This window comes from Capra hircus, chromosome 28, assembly GCF_001704415.2.
Source record: "Capra hircus breed San Clemente chromosome 28, ASM170441v1, whole genome shotgun sequence".
Lineage (NCBI taxonomy): Eukaryota > Metazoa > Chordata > Mammalia > Artiodactyla > Bovidae > Capra > Capra hircus.
In genome coordinates this window covers 31,699,105-31,719,712 of record NC_030835.1, presented here as the reverse complement: position 1 = coordinate 31,719,712, position 20,608 = coordinate 31,699,105, and the positions used below count along the sequence as shown (strand labels likewise).

General features: G+C 44.2%; 1 long non-coding RNA gene across 9 annotated transcripts; it reads right to left on the bottom strand.

Annotated features, from left to right (window-relative positions):
- HNRNPF lies at window positions 1-18,611 on the bottom strand. 9 transcript variants are annotated; one of them, XR_001917408.1, is made up of 4 exons: window positions 18,530-18,553; window positions 18,139-18,206; window positions 4,757-4,816; window positions 1-1,921 (listed from the first exon to the last, which is right to left on the bottom strand). It is a non-coding gene; the product is annotated as a heterogeneous nuclear ribonucleoprotein F (long non-coding RNA). The 9 variants fall into 9 exon arrangements; XR_001917401.1 differs by lacking the exons at window positions 18,139-18,206; window positions 18,530-18,553 and adding exons at window positions 6,655-7,050; window positions 7,639-7,766; XR_001917405.1 differs by lacking the exons at window positions 18,139-18,206; window positions 18,530-18,553 and adding exons at window positions 6,835-7,050; window positions 7,639-7,766.

Sequence of the window (20,608 nt, the reverse complement as noted above, 5' to 3'; positions counted from 1 at the left end):
TCATTGTGAAAAAGTCTTTTTATTTTAAGAAAAAAATTTAGTTAACAAAAAAATTTAACAAGTTTCACTTAGCAAAATACACCCGAAAGGAAATCACAGTACAAAGAAAGTTTTTAAGTCAAGGCCTCACCAATTCCTACAGTATTAGTAATGTGTCTCAATTTTCAAAACTAACTTTTAAAAAGCTTAAACTTAACCTAAGAGATTTTAAATGAAAATAAACTAGAATGAACAAACATGAGAAATGTCCTCTTTGAATTAGGGATCTAGCACCTTGAGTTTTCCAAAAAAGCACGCCTCCCCAATGTGTTCACGATGATGTGGTGTAAAAGATCCACATTTAACATACTTAAATCTACTTTAAACTCAGATAACATCACTCCAGAAGTACACTACCAAAATGTTAATTGAGAAAAGCTGAAAATAGTTTTAGTTTACTCAATATCACATGCTAGAAGAAAGTTTGCATGAGAAAACACTGAAGAGGTAATTTTTTAATCCAGATTTCACAAACTCATGGTGCAAAATGGGTCCCATAGCTTCCTCTAGAGTAATAACTGCTTTTCACTGCTTGTTGGCTGCCTGTGAAAATTTGACTGAAATAACTCAAAAGCTACTAACAAAACTAGTCATATCCACCCATGCTATTCTGGCCACCATAGCCAGCCCCATAACAGCCGCTCACAGACTGGCTCTCAAGGCCACTGTAAGTGGACTGGGTTGACACCCCCATGCCTTGCATCATCTGGCTGCTATATGCCCCGTTGCTGGCCCCTGTTGTGGAATTCAAGAAAAGTTCTATGTATCGATGTTGCATGTTGGCCCTGTCTTTGGACATGGCCGCCACGGCTTCTTCATGAGTGGCAAATTCAACATCAGCTTCGCCGGTCACTCTTCCATCAGGGCCAATCTCAATGTGGACTCTCACAGGGTTGAGGGGGGAGAAGAAGTTGTAAATGTCGTTCTCTGTGGCTTTGTAGGGCAGACCTCTCATGTGGACGCAGTGTCCAGTGGTGCTCTGGACAGTGAACTCGCCATCTCCATACCGGTGGTCGTACATTCCAGAGAGACAGTAACTGAGGTCTCTCCCAAACAGGTCGGTGGTGAAGCCATAGCCATCACTGAGGCCGCTGTACTCCTCATAACCCCCATAGCCTGCACTGTAGGCACCAGACCTCATCCTCTCCAGGCCTGCCTGCTTGACGATGCCAATATACCTCCTGGCTGTGCCAGGGCGGTCATAGGGCCCTGGCCGCTGCACTGACATGAACTTCAGTGGGGGATCCGAGTATGACCTAACTTCTTCCTGACTGCTCTTGAACACCTCAATATACCTGTGCCCTATTCTCTCCTTGTGCTTCCCTAGAGCCTTCTCTGCTAACTCCTGTGAGGCAAACTGCACAAAGGCTTCCCCTGTAATCTTGCCCTCGGGGTCCACAGGCAATGTGATCCCGTTTGGCACGATTTCCAACCCTGAGAAGAACTGAATGATCTCTTCCTTGGTGCATCCAAACGGGAGTCCTCGAAGTCGCACGAAACCATCGTTGGCAGTGTCAGCACTGTTTGGACCACTGTGCTTCAACACCCAATCCATCTCGGTTCTGTGGGACTTGAACACTTCAATGTACCGATGTCCCATGCTTTCCCTGTCTTTTTTAAGGGCCAATTTTACATCATCTTCTGATTCAAGTTCAACAAAAGCCTCACCACTCTGCCTGCCTTCTCTAGTGTAGATAAAATGAACACCTGCGACCCCGTCATGGATCGTGCAGTCGGAGAGGAAATTCTGCACATCCTCAACAGAGCAGGACCAGGGCAGGCCACGGAGCTTGACCACAAAGCCTTCACCTCCCTCAGGGCCCAACATCATGGACACTCGACAGAGCAGACGTCAAACAAGCTTGGGTGCAGCTTTGTGTGGCTGAAAAGAAAGCAAAGACTACATAAATTTTCATTTAGTATGTTTAACAAGAATATGAAACTAAAGGAAAACAGACTGCATTACTGCAATCACTAAAGTAAAAGGCAAGACAGTAGATGAGAAGTCCTATTGTCTACTCAAAACCCCAATCAAGTGCATGGTCAAATTAAGACATATCCAAACAAACACATAAGTCCATCAGCAGAGTATCAGTTATATGAGATGCAAACATAGAAATCAAACTATATGCCTCTCAGTTTCACACTGCCATGGCCTGGGTTCAATCCCTAGTGCCATAAGCAGCACAGCATAACTCCCCCCCCCAAAACAAAATAAAACACATTACGTTGTTCAATGCAACACATACATCGCTGTGTTTCACTGAGGGACTAGAAATGGAATAGACTCTTCATTGTACAAGAGGCATGACAGGTGCCCCTCCTGACAAAGTGCCATGAAGTGGCATCTGACACCCAGAGTCCAAGCTGAAAAAAGAGTAAAGGTCAAATCCATGTCGAAGGGCAGCATTTTGAAAAGCAGGAGCTGAGTCAGACACCAATATACGAATAACAGACAGTAAAAATACAGACAGGGCCAAAAATATATTCAGAACAGGCAGAAGTATACAGAAGTTGTTTTATCGAATTGTCATTTTAGCTATAAAGTCAGCGGTAAAAGGTGCCTTTTCAAAAAAATCTAGGCACATTATCACGCAGAAAGATGAAACAGAATCTTACCTCAGATGAATCCTAAAACTATCTTAAATGACATGGCATATTTATACTATTAGAGCAAAACATGGATAGGTTTCTAAAAACCCCACAATTAAAACCAGAAAGCATGAATGGTAAGAAAAAGAAAAGAAAACTGGTTTAACAGAGACCTGGTGAAGCAAATCAGAGCAAGTTCTAGAAATTTATAAACAAGGGAGTTGCTGCTTCTGTAGCTGAGCTCTTATCTGTGGCTCTGCCCTGGTCAACTCCACCCACCCCAAGGAATCTCCATCTTCATACAAACTTCCCTGAACACTACTTTCCTTATCAATTAAGGAGATTTTCTCATTTCTAATCACTCCCTAGGATACTATCTTTCCTTATACCAACTTGCCTCCAGCTACTTGGCTTTGCTTTCCCTTTCAGTGAAATCTCATCCTCAAAAAAAGGCTTCTTACACGTCCTTCCCTACCCCACCATTAAACTAGGGCACATGTCACTCTGCCAAGGATCTCCATGGCAAGAAAAGAAACATTTTCGGATTTAACCATTCTCTCTGGAAATCCTTTCTCCTCTTGGCTCTTGGTTTTCCTGTTAATTCCTTAGGTACTCTGCCTCTTTGAGTCCTTCACCAAGGTTTAACCATACACAATCACTGGCCCCATTTTTGCAGGTAACCTCACCTGATCCTTGTATTTCCAGGGCCAATTCTGGGCTCAGGACACACAGGTTCCTAGACTTAAGATTCCCCGAGGCCAAGACTGGCCTAGACAAACTCCATTCCATAGTTCAACCTATGTACCACAAATCAACACCACTTTTTTCTGAAACTCTTCTATAGTATCCTAAAGCATAAATGGCCTTACTTGCCATCCAAAGGCTCTAGAATGAAACTGAAGCAATCTTTGAACAACTTGCAAGCCCTTAAATCTAATGAGCTCATTATTTCCTTGTGGGGGGTGATCCCATTCTCCACCCTAATCCTACTCCTAATCCATGCCTAAATTCTATTTAGCAATTCTTGACTCCAACAAGTATAGGTTTCTCCTATCTTGGTCCTTAGCACATTGCTTGACTATCAAATCATCATCATCTCTGTGCATCGCTTTCATCCCTTTCTACTTCCAGTACCAACAAGCCCTTTCCAAGACATTCACATCTACAACTTTTTCAATCCTTCCTACCCGCCCAACCTGTAGCTCTCTTGAGTGTAATTTTATGTCATTCTACTGTTTCAACACCTCAGTGGCTCCCCACCGTCTGGAACACAAATCATAGGGCCAAGGGGGTGCTCAGGCCTTGAAACTTTGACCTGAAACACACTTGCATTAGAAAGCAAACAAACCTTTATTCCTGTATTTCTCTGTGCCAGAAATGTGGCAGGCTCTCTGTTCCACTGGAATTGACACACGTAGTAATTATCTGTCTGAAGATAGCCCACCCAATCTTCTGTCAAGCTAAATCCCACTAATCCTTATACTCTCAGCTTAAATTTACCAACTTTTCCACAAGACTTTCTCCCACCCCACCCCCCGCAAATTAAATCTATAGTTCTATGATCCCAGAGCATTCTAGGGAAACATTATTCATAATTTGTTTAAAACTCTTTGCAACCGCGTAGAGAGGCTAGTAGCAACAGACTTATCTGTTCAGTAGGTCACTGTAGTCCCACCCCCAGCACAGCAGGCCCAAGATTAGCAAGAGATTAACTGATGGCCACGTGGGGCCAACACTGCCTTCTAGAATATGGCAGTCTGGTTAGGTTAAAAAAGACAAGCAGAAGGGGGTGGGGGGGAGACAGGAAGCATAAAAGAACAAATACTTAAGAATTCTTTGAAGTGCCCAAAACAGAAATTATAAAGCAAAAAAAAAGCACTTTCCCAAAACACATGTACTTCTAATACATAGAGCAATATCCTTACTGTTGACCTCAAAATCCTCTAGATTTGGATTCTTCGCAGACTTTCAGTACTTAGAATATTAAATAAAACTTGTGAAAATAAGAGCTGGCTTTCTGCTCAACGTTAGATTTACAGCTAGTGAAAAAAAAAATCTTAACTCAGGAAGTTTTCTGCATCAAGAAATCAATTATAAACTGAGAGATTTTCTTAAAATAGCTCACCTTAAAGAACACCGGGGGATGCCCACAGTCGAAGACACTCCAGGTAGGTAATGAATCGTCCTAAAAAAGAGCGACAAGGAAATTTTATCTTAATGCCCCAGTACTCCCGGAGCAAGCAGAGGCAGCAATCCCCTGGCTGGGACCGGCTCTGAGCTCCTCTCCAGTAAAGTGAGAGCCGAGGCTGTGGCAAGCCGTTTTGAAGCGCCAGGTTGCCTTAAAGAAAGTACACGCCCGCCCCACCCCACCAGCTTTGGAAAGGTTTATCTTTTTCATAGGGTAATACAGATAATAACAGCCTGGAACCATCCCACTTGCCCTGAAAAGATTTACTCAGAAAGCGAGTTCCCTACAGAAAACCCTAACCGTGGTTAAGAAAATTTAAATATCTAGAGTGGGAGGCGCACCTCCTGGGCGGGGCTGCGGGGAGAAGCGGTTCCCGGAAGCAAAAGGCGGGCCGAGCAGGGAGGAGAGGGGTTGCGCCGCTGATCGGCACTTGAGACCTGGCCGTGTTCACAGTGATGTGCTCCAGGCAAAAGTTGTTTGCTATAAACTGTCGTAACAGTATTTACAATTTGCAAACATCCCTGGAGATCTGAGTGGAGATATTAAAAAGATTTTCCTTCCCTGTTTTTAATAATTTCATTTCTTGAGACCTGTATTTGATATATAACGTTGCTCTTTTAACTGAGAATGAGGGGAGGTAGTGTTGAAATGTTTTAAAATAGGAAAAACATCAATCTACCATCAACCACAGCCACAGAATAAAGCTGTCCGCAGAAGACTTTGATATGTCCAGCGAATTTGTTTGAGAACTAAAGCACATTCTTAGTTTTAGAACCGCAGAATTGAGAAAAGTCAGTTTCTCTAAGCCTGTTGCCGTAGACAGTGCCTGTCTTGCCTTATTAGCATCCTCTATTACATGAGATACTACTTTGGGGAGCAAAACCTATATAAAGTACTACAATTTAAGAAGTTAACAGTTTCAAATTCTCTAGACGAGGGTTTTCAAGAAGCTTCATTAACTGTCCCTCTCCTCTACCCTCAGAAAAGAGTACAATCTAAAGGGTAGAGAGCCTGGTCATCTTAGTGGTCTGAATTCCTTGCCTGGGTTTACCACCCTGCTACCTGCTCATTCCAGTGTGGTCCGCAGACCAAAAGCCCCTGCTCGGACACGCAAACCCAGGGGCGGTCAGACGCGAGGAAACCGATTCCCACGTGGCTGAACTATGGCGCACACATGTTCAAGCGTAAAGGATATACACTGGTCTCCCACCCGGCTCCCCGACAGCCCGTCGACACCACTGGGGCCAAGTGTTACAAAACACTACTCTTGGGTCCAACACCTGGAGACTCATTTTGCACAACTCCACCCCACTGCCCGCAACTGTCTATGACGTAAGTGAGCACACGGACCACCCAAGGATCTCGTTAAAAGGCAGATTCTAAAACAATAGATCTGGGCCGGGGCCGAGATTCAACATTATCTAACTGCTCCCAGGAGGTATTCCAGAACGAGTTCTACCTCACTCTACTATACTGGTTAGGCAAGATTTAGTTCAGATCCAGGTAGACCCATCAAGATAAAAAGGGCGCACCTCCAGCGCCCGACTGATTAGGTTTATCTACGAAGTACACAGGGTGGCTGAAACTGCGCCCCCACCGTTTCTATTCAGGGCCTGGAACTCAGAAGCTCCCTGGCTTCACCCTGTTTTATCCGTGTCCCAGTGAGGCCTGAAAAGCATTTTCGCCCTTACTTAAAAATGAATTTTAACCTACAGTTGGCAGCACGCACAGACTAGTAGGTTGCCTTAATTAATCAGAAAGTTCTACCTCTTAAATCACAGTCCGCGGGAGACGCCGCCTCAGGATTACGCAGTTGACTCTGCCCTAAAACTTACCGCTGAAGAGAGCAGGACCGATTTCTATTTTCAACCAGCAAGCGCAGTTTACAGCCAAAGGACCCCCAACTCCACCCGAAGCTTAAAAACGCAGAAGATTCCGCGGAAAGGCCAGGTGCACCTCCTTTTGTTATCAACCTGAAATTGAAACTCAACTGGCTGGGGGCAAACGCTTCGTACCAGGCTTCAAAGTGCGCTCTCAAGCTCGCGGCCGCGGGCCGCCAGGGGCGCGTCTGAGCGATTTCGGCGGGAAGCGCGGTATCAGTCCCGGACGCTAGGCTCCTGGCGGGGGGACTGGGACGTGAAGGGGTTCGCTCGGCCTCCAACCGCCGATCCGACAGCCTTGGGTGAAAGCCCTACAGGAAGGCCCGACGACAGGGCGCCCCATCCACGGGCCTGGGCGGGGTCAGCGGGAGCTTCCGGGGCGGGGCGAACTACGGGTTGGGGGAGGGAGAGGCTTCCCGGGCTGCGCGAGGTGGGGGGAGGGGAAGGTCACGCGACGTAGGCTCCCGTGGCCCGGGGTGGGAGGGGGCTCCCAGGCCAGCGGGGACTCACTAGGGACTCACTAGGGTGGCAGAGTTTTCAGGCCGTGGAGAAAGACGAAAGTCTTCGCGGCGAAGTGGGAAAGAGTTCTCCGGCCCGGGCTTCCCGGAGCCGCGAGGGAGGGCAGGCGGAGCTCTCGAATCCGAGGGGCTCCGAGGAGGCGCGAGGAACAGTTCCCGGGACCCGAGGGGGGCGGGCGGCTCCCGGGGCTGGGGGCGGAGCTCCCGGGTCGGGTCGAGGGGACTTCCTGGGCACGCAGGGTAGGTGGGGGAGGGGGAGTTCCTGGGGCAGCGAGGAGGGGGCAGAAAGAGTTCCTGGGGTAGGGGGCGGCTGCGCGGGAGGAGGTAGGGGACGGCTGCGCGGGAGGAGGTAGGGGAGTTCCAAGGAGCCACGGGGGCCGGGGGAAGTGCGGGCGGGGGTCGTCCGCTCGCGGCGGCTCACCACGACGGGTCCGGGGCCTGGAGTGCGGAAGGCCGGCGCACGGGGCTGCGTCCCGGAGGCAGAGGCCGCGTGACTGCGAGGGCGGCGAGCCGGACGTGGGTCACGGGGTGTAAAGGAGGAAGTGCCACCGGCGGGCCCGCCAAGATGTCACCAATGGAAACGCGTCCTGCAGGTGCGGCCCGCGCGGTCGGCCAAGGCAGGAAGTGGGAGGAGGGAAGAAAAGCAACGAGGAAGACCGTTCGGAGTGAGCTCTCAGGAGAGGTGCCAGGGTAGAGAAAAGTCCAGAGTACGGGCGGAGGGGAGGGGAGGAGTAGCCATCACCACCCTTAAGGAGAAACCGTAAAAAAAAAAAACTCTTTAAGGCAGGAAGGAATTCCGAATGAAAACTAATGAACAAAAGGTAGAACCCTCTTTGTATATACAGTACCTTGTTTTGTAGATTTGAGCACAGTCATATAACTTATTTTCTCAGTTTGAAAGGATTAATTTTAAAACTCGCAATTCTTAAACTTTACAACCTAGCAAGCAATTACATTTTATGAACACCTGAATATTAATTCAAATGAACTGGAAAACAATTATAAGGCAATTGCAGTAATGTTAGCAGTGACTTGAATTTATATGAAGAAACTATAAAATTTTAGTTTTAGCTTTGTTGCTGTGATTTTTTTAAAAGTCGTTAGAGATGCGTATGATTGTCTAGAATCTGTTTCTAAATAATCTGAGTGGTGAGAGTACGGACGAAACAACATGGGCCACGATTTAGTAATTGTTGAAGCTGAGGGATGGGTACATGGGAGTTTTATACTGTTGTCTTTACTTTTGTGTATGTTTAATACTTTTAGTAATAGAGTTTTTAATAAAGTAATAAAGAATCTTACTAGAGATAACAAATTACAGAATTTATAGGGAAAAGGAACCGTGCTAAGTGAGAACGTGATAATGCAGTCTGCAAAGACTCTGGGAAACTGGACAAGCACAACAGCCGGTCCTTCAACAAGATAGCTTCAAGGGAACACTTACTGAATAAAAGAAACTTAAAAGAATTATCAAGGATTCACAATATATGGGAAATATATGGATCTTGATTCAAACAAATTGGTAAGCAGAGGACAATTTAGGAAATACCTGAACACTGACTAGAAATTTGATATTATTTTATTTACTTAGGTAACGGAATTAGTTATCCTAAAACGAAAGGCATTCGTTTTTAGAGATACATTTTTAAATGTTTGTGGGTGAAATGGTGTGATGGCTGGGATCTGCCTCAAAATTCTCTCTCAAAAAATTATCTCTAAATAGAAAGTAAATGGGGGATGTAGAGAAAAACTGTCCACAACTGGTAGCTATTGAAGCTGGGTGATAAGATTTAAAATGCAGCTATCCCACGGAAATGAGAAAGACACTAAAAACTCATACATTCAAGAGAGACTACTCTGAAGAAAAATTAAGCCATAAAACGGGCTTCTTTTGGGAAAGAGTTATCTACAGATATGAGTACCCTGACTGCTTCCTGAGCATTTATTTCACTTTTCTGTCACTTCCTAAAATCCCCATCAAAACATATTCTTGGTAATTTACACGACTGACATCATTTTTTGCACTTTTTTCAATGTATTTGTTTCAGTTTAGCAGCGTTATATATGCTTTCTTGGCTTAACTGGTTGATAACACTGGCTAGCTTAGCGTTAATAATTGATCAGTCACGATAGGGTTCCTGCCCAGTGAAGGAACAACATGTACAGAATACACAGGGGAAAGTACTGGGACAGAAAACACCCCAAAACACCTGCAACCAGGACTGCGGTCAATGAGGGAAGCAGAGCAAGATTCTCCCAAAGCCCTGAAGGCCTGATACCGTATTTTAGACTATTTATTCTAAGACCAATGGAAATGAGTTTTGCTTTCCAATAGAACAATCTAGCTGCTCTCTGGAAAATGAATGATAGGAACAGATGCATGGAAACTAGATGGGATGAAATAAGTCAAATTTTGGAAGAATTGATGATACTCTGCAACAAAAACATTGTGGAACCTCAAGTGTGTCAAAGGATTTGAGTGATAAGCAGCAGGATAAAATTTACTCAATCTCAAGTCATTCATTAACCTAAAAATACTGTGCACTTACAAGATGCAGCTACTGTGCTAAGTCCACAGAACAGTGGATTAGGAATCAATAAAGAATAAACATGTGATGACAAATTCTGAAATAACCCCAAATTAGAAAATGGGGGCTAACTCATATAGGGATTCTGAGGAAGTGACATTTAAACAGATCAGAAGCATGAACAGGGGTGGAAATGTTAAAACATTTTTACCCTGGTATACAGGTAAGATTTTAAAATGTAGTCATTTGTTAGGATATGCTTTGGTGTTAGTTGCTTTGTAAAAATATTTTTAATTGGTAGTGAATCCTTTTAATCACTCTATTCAGTTCTTACTAAATTCAAAAATGAGAAGAAAAATGTTTAAGATACAAACTAATATGAAATAAGGTCCTACTGTACAGCACAAGGAAGTACACTTAATATTCTGTAATAAATTATAATGGGAAGGAATATGAAAAGGTGTATATATAGAGCTGAATCACTTTTCTGTACACCAGAAACTAACACAATATTGTAAATTAACTTCAATTAAAAAAGAGAAAAGCTATAGATGGGCGATTAAAATACACTGACACTTTGCCATTTTCATATGTCAAAGAGGATATGTCATAATTTGAAAGCAACAGGAAGGCTGTTTTCCATTATCTTTAGACTATTAGGCTCTTTACTGTAGGTAAATAATTTATTACTGGGGTAATAAAACACTGTTTTCCCCAGTGTTCATTTCTCAAAAGCTGTGTTAACTAAAAAGCAAAAATAGTGTAATATACTATTAGGTAAATCATATCTATAATGTTTGTGTTGAACACAAGGACAATTTTTTAGCCAACATAAAACAAGAAGTCGTTCCATGATATTGACTGCATTTTGATGGTGACTCAAGAATCAATATCTAAAGTTAGAACAGAAAAAATAGCAGGTGTGGCAGTTCATAAAAAAGAAACACTACATCTCCAGTGCTAAAATCTGTTCTCAACAGAGGGACATATCTATCACCTGTATTAACAAATGCCCAGTCCATTCAGGAGGCCTGGAACTTCCTCGTGGGACCAGGTGGAGAGCTGACACCTTGTCAGATCACCTGCAGCTGCCGCAGGAATGGAGGCAGTTATAGCTCCTGGTGCTCAATGTTCACTGCTCAGGACCACAAGCACACTATGCCAGGGGAGTGGAGAGCAGAGCCAAGAGCAGCAAGGGACAGGACTATGTACTTGAGAGGGGCTCCAGCAACAGTAATACAAGCCGGCGAACAGCTCAGAACAGTTTTCTAGGAAAAAGAAATACTGCACTAACCTTCAGTAAATATTTTAACAGAAAAAATTCAGATACTTGATTACAGAAGGAAACATTTTCCAGTGCTAAAAACTGAGTTCTGATTTATAGTTAATAATGAAAGCAAGGTTAGTGGCTTGGAAAACCAAGTAGAAGAAATAAGCTCAAAACAAAGGGAAAAAAAAACAAGGGGGAAGAGATGAAATTCAGAGGACTCATATATAAGAGACAGGACAGGAGAAATAACGTGAATGATAGGCATTCCAGAATCAAGACAAAATGGAGGCAGGTGAACAGATAAAGAATGGAAGGAAACCTTCCTGGCTTAAGATAAACTCTGTTGTGTAGTTCCCCACAGACACTTTAAAAACACACAAACCAAGCATATGTTAGTAAACTCCTAAATTTAAAGTACAAAGGAAAACTGCTTTGAAAAAAAAGAACAGGTTAGGTACAAAGGATAAAAATAGAGTAGCCCGTAGTGCTTGAAATGTGGCAAGAACAATTGAGATGTGTCCCAAGTGATAACATTTAGTACATATACAATGAATTGCAGGGAATTCCCCGGTGGTCCAGTGGTTATGATCCCACTTGCTTGCTCACTTGCTGAGGGTGAGGGTTCAGTCAACTAGTTGGGAAATTAAGGTCTCAGAAGTCTTAAAGTGCAGCCAAAAGAGGAAAAAAAAAAATACTTATTACATATTTCTGCAATGTGGGAGACCCGGGTTTGATCCCTGAGTTGGGAAGATTCCCTTGGAGAAGGAAACGGCAATCCACTCCAGTATTCTTGCCTGGAAAATCCCATGGACAGAGGAGCCTGGCAGGCTACAGTCCACGAGGTCACAATGAGTCAGACACGATTGAACTTCACTTTCAATTTTTTCATTATGTATTGAAGTGATATTTTGGATGTTTTGAACTAATCACAATATATGAAAATAAACTATTAAAACATTTCTCAACTCATTCTACAAGACCAGTATTAATTACGCCTGTTATGGGCTGAACATTATGCCCCCAAAATTCTTATGTTAAAGATACCCCCAGTACCTCATAATGTGACCAGACTTGGATATATTTATAGAGACAGCTAAAGTAAAAATGACGTAATTAATGTGGTCTGTATTCCAAAATGAAGAAGGGGCAATTTGGACACAGAAAGCAGAAGGAAGACAGCCACCTAAAAACCAAACAGAGAGGTCTGTAACATATCCTTCATATATCCCTCAAGCTTCTCAAGAGGGAACCAAACCTGCTGATACCATAATGCAGGACTTCTAGCCTTCAGTATTATGGCACAATAAATTTCTGTTTAAGCCACCAAGTCTGTAGGACTTTTGTTATGGCAGCCCTAGCAAATTAATACACTTGTAGATGGCAAAACCAGACAGACATCACAAGATAACCCCCTAAGGGCATAAATGCAAAATTCCAACAAAATACTAACAAACTGAATCCAGCAACCTATAAAAAAGGTTATATACCATAATGAAGTGGAGTTTATTCCAGTAATGTTTCAACATAATATGTACTGGGCCATATGTAGCCACATGGATAGACCTAGAGACTATCATACTAAGTGAAGCCAGACAAAGACAAATATGATACTGCTTATAGGTAGACGCTAAAAACAAAACACACAAAGCAGAAAGAAGGCTCACAGACATAGAAAATAAACTTATACCAAAAGGAGGAGGTGTAAATTAGGAGGTTGGAATTAACATACACATAAATGAAATAGATAAACAAGGACCTAACTACACAGCACAGGGAACTATACTCAATATTTTGTAATCACCTTGAAGGAAAAAGAATATACACATGAATAACTGAATCACTGTGCTTACATCTGAATTAACATATTATAAATCAACTATAATTAACTAAACAAAAACATACTGGAATTAGTGGTGATGGCTTTTTACAACTCTGTGAATTAAAAAAACACCCTCTGAATTGTACTCTTTAAAAAGGTGAACTGTATGGTATGTGAATTATATCAAAATGGAAAAAGAAAAGCATTTATATCATAATTCTAAATGGCACCCCACTCCAGTACTCTTGCCCGGAAGATCCCATGGATGGAGGAGCCTGGTAGGCTGCAGTCCATGGGGTCGCTAAGAGTCGGACACAACTGAGCGGCTTCACGTTCACTTTTCACTTTCCTGCATTGGAGAAGGAAATGGCAACGCACTCCAGTGTTCTTGCCTGGACAATCCCAGGGATGGGGGAGCCTGGTGGGCTGCCATCTATGGGGTTGCACAGAGTCGGACACAATTGAAGCGACTTAGCAGCAGTAGCAGCAGAAAAGACCTCAATTAGGGTGAAGATGAAGACTGGAGATGTGAATTGTGGACCATCCTGCATGCAGATAAACTTAAAAGGAGAGAATGTGGTAGGAATTTCTAATATTTATATAGTCAGGACTTTTGAAAAGGCATACTGTAAGAGAAACATAATAGTTTAGAATTTTTTCATTCTCGTCATTTTTCTCTTAAATGAGTATCAATTTTTGTGTCATTTCAGAGATCTTTCTCCTAGCCCAAGGCCATACGGACATTTTTTAAACTTAAAGCCTCTGTTGTTTTTGTCTACATTTTTAACATTTTAATCTACAATAAACTTGGAATTGATTTTTCCAAGAGTTTTAGAGTTAAGTTTATCCAGTTTCACAGGCTAATTTCACTCCAGAACTCACATGAAAAATTCCTACATAAACATGAAACAACCAAATCTAACAATACACAAGCTACTTAATACGTCATGATCAAGTTGGATTTATTCCAAGAATCCCACTGTAATTCATCATTTCAAAGTCAATCACTGATGATGTCACATTAGCATCTTAATGAAGGTAAAACAGGAGTCACCTAAGAATTTTTCATGTTTCTAAGAAATGCTAAGAAATATCCTAAATTACAAAATTCCTCTTCACACTGGCAGTAGAGAACTTGCCTGATTATGACTCACATATAGGGTTACAAATATACACACATTAAAAAAACCAAAACACAACAACCACCCAACCTAAACATCTTATGCATGGCTAATAATAGCATGTGACATAATACCACTGCAAAAATACCACTGATAAAATGGGAAAGACATTTGCAATTTATTCCCCAAAAGTGTTAATATCTTTAAACATAGAGAGCTTCTAAAAAGAGAAACAAAGTCCAACAGTCCAAAAACATTTTAAAAGGCTAGAGATATTGACAATTGATAGAAAAAGAAATGCCCTTGAACATGAAAAGATGCTCATCACCATGTAAGATAAATTAGAATTGTAAATGAAGCATTGCAGCACTATTTCTAATAGGAAAAGACTAGAACAACCCAATTGCCCATCACTAGAGGTCCAGTTGAATGAACTTTGATGGATCCACTTAAGTATTGTATCTTAAACTCAACAAGCCAAAGACCATGAAGTTGAGTCAAGAAAGTCAGGAACCAATCTTAAGGGCACTCCCATTAGCCAAAAATTGAATAATGTGAGCATCAAAGAGAATAAAAGCTACAATGGATTAAAACACATCCTCTATGATAAAATCCATGACTTCATAATGAGACCAGAAAAATTACTGATTTTGGCACATACTAAAGATTCAATTCATTACACTAGATATTGATAAATATAAAAAAGAAATAAAAAAAAATCAAAACCTTAACTTGCCTTTTATAAAAGTACTTAACTTGCCTTTTATAAAAGTACTTAACTTGCCTTTTATAAAAGTACATCTTAGAATAATCATATGATAAAGAAAATTTCCTCCTTATAGGAGTACTCCTGCTAACAAGGAGGAATACTGAATTAAAATATCACAGATATGGAAATAATTAACAAAACAATGCATCTAGAGAACACTCAACAGCTGCTAACATCACAAAGGACACCAACCAATATGTGCCTCTGGCAGGAGTACAAAACACCTCCAATGCAATATTTTAAAAAATCTCAAGGGAATCAGAAGAGCATATAGAGGTTAACTAACATTTTAAAGGAAATGCAGAGAACAGAGACTCAAACAACTAACTCCATGGGAATGTAGTCAGAAAAACCCAGTGTGTGGGAAAAGAATTCTACATGAGATACAAAACCTGACTTCTACATAAGAAGAAACTTTAAGAATAGAAAACCTTTAGATCCGCACTAATAAGGGAGCCTCTTGTCACAACTGAAATGTGGCTGGTGCAAATTGAGATGTGCTATAAAATAAGCACGCATTGGATTCTGAAAGCTTAGTTCAGGAAAAAAGCATGAAAATTTATTACAGGATGAAGTGATATTTTGGATCTATTTAAGGTAAATATATATCACATTAAACTAAATTACTAAAGTGAACTGTTTCTTTTCATCAGAAAATGTTAAATTATGTGACCTGCATTGTATTTCTATTAGAGAGTGCTGCTCTAGCTTAAGCTATAACTTTAAGAGGTAACTTTCCTGGTGGTCCAGTGGCTAAGACATGGTGCTACCAAAGCAGGGGGACCAGGTTCCATCACTGGTCAGAAAACTAGATCCTGCATGCAGCACCCCAGCAGAGCCAAATAATTTAAAAGACAAACACAAACTCAAGAGATATTTATCTAACAAATATATAATGAACTTGTGTGGATCCCCAATCAAACCAACCAGCTATATAAAAATATTACACAATCAGGTACATGTCAACACTGAGTATTAGGTGATATCAAGGAATTATTATTTTTTAGGTGTGATAATAGTATTGCGGTTATATTTTATAAGTCTTTAGAAATACAAGGTTATGAATAAAAATCTTACTATGCCAGGCTGGTCTTGAATGAGCCTGGCTCTCCCTCTGCCCCATTTTCTGTCTTCCTCAAGAACCTTTGTGGCAACTAATTAGGGGCAGGGGCCCTGGTAGAAGACTGAAGCCGTCAGGCAGACCTTTGTCCCGGTCCCACCTATATCCCTTAAGACACATCTGTAAGATGACAAACACAGTAATAATTCCCTGCAAACTGGTCATGAGCATGCGATTAGAAAATGTGGAAGAACACCTAGCTCTGTGTGTGGATCCAGTTAAGGATCACTTAATGTGTTTCTACAAAGAATCTGAGAACCACAGCTCAGATTGGAGAGGGCAGGTTGGTGGTAAAGTCAGCTCTGTGGAAGGTGGCCCCCTCCCACTTCTGTAGTCTCTTCAGGCACCGACTCCAAAGGGCACACACCCCTTGTCTCCACACTCTCCCTCAGTTTCGGCCACAACAAGGACTAACTCTCCTCACATCAACTCACATTTTTCAGTTATTTTATGTTTAAAGGGAGCTCTGTAACAACAGTACTTAAGTGAAAACCAGTCACTTGCCAGTTAAAGAGAAAAGCAACAAAAAGCAATACAAAAAGAACGTTACTAAAATAAACGTTAAAAAACAGACACCGTAAAACGGAAATAAAAAACCGAATCAACTTACAGAGAATGCACACAGGAAGAGGAGATCCCCCAAGGCAAAGGATGACTCTCTCTCAACATTCATTAAGTGCAGAAATTACTTTAAAATGAAAAGAGAAAAACTGCCTAAAAATTAGCACTGAAAACATCACTGATAGGCCCTAATAGGTTTTTATCTGACCGGAGAACCCGAAATTATTTTCATTTTTACTAGAAATTCAGAAACAGTCAACTTTTAAAAACGTGACTGAAATACTGACAATTCGAGTAAAATCGATAGTTTCGATGATGTTTTTCAAAGATTTGCCGCCTTCAACCCTCCGAGTTCCACGAGGGTCGGACCACGCGAGGCCCGCCCCCAACCCCCGCCGCCTGGGCCCCTCCCCCCGCAGCCGGCGGTTCCCGGAAGCGGCCGCGCCGCACGGCCCCCGTCAGCGTATGGCCGCTCGCGGGCCGCTCTCCCGCCGAGCACCCGTTCGCAGTGGCAGACAGGCTCTCTCCCCACAACCTCGAAAACAGTTGTGAAGCATGGTCGTTCGTCTTAGGACCTCCAGGGGAAGAAAACTGCCGAGGGCATCCCAAAGGACGCGGGACTCGCCGGTGCCGGCGTGGTGGGGGCTGGGGGTGGGGCTGCTCTCCAGGGCCTCAAGTTATTTGTTGGGAACCTCTGAGAGCCCTTTTAGAGTACATATTAAAGGGGAAAGGCCCACGGCCCCTCCAACCGTTCAGGTAAAAGACCAGGGTCCAAGGCCGGTCGGGTCCCCGCAACTCGCGGAGCCTCCCCCGGGCCGCCCGGCGCCGCCTTCCGTGAGCCACACTGGAACAGGGAGGGGGAGGCGCAGCGCGAGCAGCGTCCAGAAGTTTCTCGGGCGCAGGCAAGAACGGGCACAAAGTACATTCAAAGATAAAAGTAGTACCGACAAGAAAAAAGAAACGGCCAAATTAAGAAAGCTCACCAGAAGTGTGGTCACCAGGCCAAGACAACGAGAACCAGAATTTCAACCAAAATACAGGCAGGATACCTCCAAGAGCAGGAGACGAATGCAGACGGGGCTCAGGGCACAGAAGCTGCACGGAGAGGAAGAAAAGGCCCCAACGCTCGAAAGTCGAGGCTCGGCGAGCGGGAACGTGGGAGGAGGGAGGAGTCAGGTCCCAACCAGTCTAGTTCAACTCGCGGACGCGTTCAGCCACGTGCAAGTACCGCTTTCATTTTAAAATGACCCTCCTCGAGCGGTTGCCTGGTCTTCCCACCCTACTCCTGCCAGGGGCGCTAGGGCTCTGCTCCCTCTGGAGTCCGCACGAGACTCTCCTTCCCCTTCCCTGCCTCCCAAAGCCCAAACCTCAGCCCCGCCGTCTAGTGCCGGGAATATAAGGCCCGTGACCTCAAATCCACCTCCCCCAAGCCCAAATCAGTCCCGCGGTCCCCACCCTCAGTGGGCCGGGTCCCCTTTCAGTACCCTGTCGGTCCCCGAATACACGGCCCCTGACCTCAGTTCCATTTCCTCCGACTCCAAACCTCAGCCCCGCGGTCCCCAACTACCCCCGTAGGCCCAGACCCCAATCGGTCCCGGATGTGAGGGCCTTCACCCCAGATCCCGCCTTCGCTGACCCACAAATCTCAGTCCCTCGACCCTCAATGCCAAGTGCCCAGTCCCCAGCCGGTCCCTGGTAGGCGAGCCTCGGACGCCGCCTGTCCCACCCCTCACCTCGGGGTCCGAGTCTCCACGCCCCCGCTTTTCTTCACATCCGGCACCTTGGTCGTCCCTCTAAGCACCTAGAGGAGGGTGGAACGCTAGGGACTTGGCAGTTGTGACTGAGGCAGTTGAGGCTTGTTTACCATCACCATGGAAACCCCTGGCAGCGCGCCCCGTGAGGGGGCCCTGAGGGGCGGGTTCAGGCACGCGGCAGGCCCGAGTCCACAACCCCCGCCCGTTGTGCGCACTCGGCGCTTCCGGAAGCCCTAAAGCTCTCAGAGTGCCCTACCCCTCCTCAGCCCCACACCCAAGCACCCAGGAACAGGAGCACCAGGAACTCATGTCCCCGCCCCGCTCCCGGCTGCCGGCGTAACAGCTGGCCGGTTTCCCCGCAGAATCCCACCTGCTTCTCCAACAAGACGCGGCGCAGTCCCACTTCCAAGACGGAGCCGGAAAGACGCAAAGACCGCGGAGGGGCGGGGTCTCCAAGGCGGGCGTCCGGGGGCGGAGCCGCGGGGGCGCCATTGTGACGCTCCCGGAGCGGAGCCGGGGATTGGCCGGCTAGTAGTAGGGCGGGGCAGGGGCGTACGGAGCGGGGGCGCGCAGAGCAGGGGCGCTGCTGAGACGGGAGCTACGGGCGGGGAGTGAGCTCTACAACATGGTCAGTGGGGACTTTTTGAGCCGCAATAGATACTGACTGGGAGAGTCCCCCAAATATTGAGCCCAAAGGACGCCTGGCCAGGGCAAAAGAAGAAAAAAAGAGTTATTTCCTGCTGAGAATTGAAGAGGGAACCGAGGACACCGGAAACCGATAAAGGCGGCTCCGAGGGCAGGGTTTAGAGAGGGATTAGCAAGTTGACCTCGGGTTGCTCAACTGATTCGTTCTTAGGCTTAGAAGCCCCAAGGTTGCTAAAGGTGGCCTTCAGGACCCCGAGGAAAATTAGTTTTCAGTCAGAGCCCCTGAGCTGACTGGCAAGACGGTAACTGAAATGGCTACCCTGCCTCAGGCAGTGGAGCAGATTCTTTAATGTGTTCTGGGGTTAATAATTACTGTTTTATTTTTGGAGCTTCCATAAAGAGGAATATATAAAGGCACTCATCACTGCCTAAGTAGAAGATTATTTTAAAAACCACCAGTTAATAAGGAGGTGCTTGGAATAGGGTCCGATTATGAGTGAAAGTGAAGTGTTAGTTGCTTAGTCGTGTCCAACTCTGCGATCCTGTGGACCATAGCCCGCCAGGATCTTCTATCCCTGGAATTCTCCAGGCAAGAATACTGTAGTGGGTTGCCATTATGAGTAGTTACTATAGAAAAGGAAGGAGCACAGTTTGTCACCAGAAGTTGATTCTAAGGGGAAAAGAAAAGTAAAAGCAAGAGGACTTGAAAATAAAGAGAAAACTGATGAGGCACAATTGCAGAAAACAGGTTCTTCAAAACTCAAATAAGTTATTTGTAAGAAATCCAATGACACCATCACAGGTCAGGCTATAGAAAAGTCTGACTCCGGAGAAAAAATGCAAGTAGCTAATCTGAGGCAAATATTCAAATTACACACACACACACAAAAGCTTGAGAATTTAGAGACTGAAATCAGGTCCAATAAGACATGTTCCTACAAAGCACTAAGCAGGCCTCTGAGCCATGGGGGCTTTTTGATCCCCTCATCAAGTCTGACAGTTCTCCAGCGTTCATCCATGATGCAGTAATCTTTGAGGCCTTCTGTAAATGAGAGACTGGGGCCTTGGCCTGATGCTGAGCCTCCCCTGCTCCTCTGGAGTCATCGCAGGTGTTCACTTCGATATCTTTTGCAGGTGAGCACCAGCACAGTGATGTGTGGATTTTCTTCCACAGAAAGCTGAGACTGGTGCCACAGATCCCAGACCTTTTCAACAGATGTACATCACATCTCACTAACTGGAAGATGCTTGCCCACAGCTAGTCTACATGGACTACCTCCTCAGCTGTGGGGCCTTAGAGGCCTCCACCTTTTTTTTCATGTCTGTGTCCGTGAAAGTGTTTCACCCAGGCTCTGAAATCAAAAGACATCTTTTTTGATTCTTGAGAGTGCCTGCACAAGTGCATCTCTGCCATCTGATTTATAAACAGTTGAATTCACCACAAATGAAAATCACCCCAAGATGTATCTTCTTACAGATTGACCTGCCTGTTTACTTCCTGTTGTTTAAGTAAATTATTATCACAAATTTAATACTTTTTAATAAGTTTTATTTTGAATTTTTAAAATAAGCTCATGTCTGGAAACCACCAGCAAATAGTATAGAGTTTTGTCTAGAATTTTCCAGTTGGTACCCCTTGAAAGAACACTTTGCCCATTAAGCTTTGACACCTCTCGCCCCTTCTTTGCCAGGAAAGCATCTGTATAGACAGGATCACGGAGATTTGGAGAAGGTTCTTACTCACAATCACATTATCTGTCAAATGGCAGTGGTGATAACAACAGTGGACCTGTATTGCATCTTT